Genomic DNA, 889 nt, shown 5'->3' with positions numbered 1-889 from the left:
ACTGGGATGAACTGGAGAGGGCACTGGGAGGTCACTGGGATTAACTGGGATGAACTGGAGGGGCACTGGGAGGTCACCGGGATGAACTGGGATGAACTGGAGAGGGCACTGGGAGGTCACTGGGATGTACTGGGATGCACTGGGAGGTCACTGGGACACACTGGGATGAACTGGGAGGTCACCGGGATGAACTGGGATGAACTGGAGAGAGCACTGGAAGGTCACTGGGATGTACTGGGATGCACTGGGAGGTCACTGGGACACACTGGGATGAACTGGGAGGTCACCGGGATGAACTGGGATGAACTGGAGAGGGCACTGGGAGGTCACTGGGATGTACTGGGATGCACTGGGAGGTCACTGGGACACACTGGGATGAACTGGGAGGTCACCGGGATGAACTGGGATGAACTGGAGAGGGCACTGGGAGGTCACTGGGATTAACTGGGATGAACTGGAGGGGCACTGGGAGGTCACCGGGATGAACTGGGATGAACTGGGAGGTCACTGGGAGGCCACTGGGACACACTGGGATGAACTGGGAGGTCACTGGGATGCACTGGGATGAACTGGGATGCACTGGGACACACTGGGACGAACTGGGATGCACTGGGAGGTCACTGGGATGAACTGGAGAGGGCACTGGGAGGTCACTGGGATTAACTGGGATGAACTGGAGGGGCACTGGGAGGTCACCGGGATGAACTGGGATGAACTGGAGAGGGCACTGGGAGGTCACTGGGATGTACTGGGATGCACTGGGAGGTCACTGGGATGAACTGGAGAGGGCACTGGGAGGTCACTGGGATTAACTGGGATGAACTGGAGGGGCACTGGGAGGTCACCGGGATGTACTGGGAGGTCACTGGGATGAACTGGGATGAACTGG

The 889-nt window shown here is 58.7% G+C and overlaps 1 protein-coding gene across 1 annotated transcript in view; it reads right to left on the bottom strand.

Moving 5' to 3' along the window:
- Positions 1 to 889, bottom strand: part of LOC108448441 (proline-rich protein HaeIII subfamily 1-like) — a 6,609-nt gene that overhangs the window by 3,974 nt on the left and 1,746 nt on the right.

Source organism: Corvus brachyrhynchos, unplaced genomic scaffold (assembly GCF_000691975.1).
Source record: "Corvus brachyrhynchos isolate BGI_N302 unplaced genomic scaffold, ASM69197v1 scaffold418, whole genome shotgun sequence".
In the NCBI taxonomy this organism is placed as follows: Eukaryota; Metazoa; Chordata; class Aves; order Passeriformes; family Corvidae; genus Corvus; species Corvus brachyrhynchos.
This window is presented reverse-complemented; position numbering and strand designations above follow the sequence as displayed.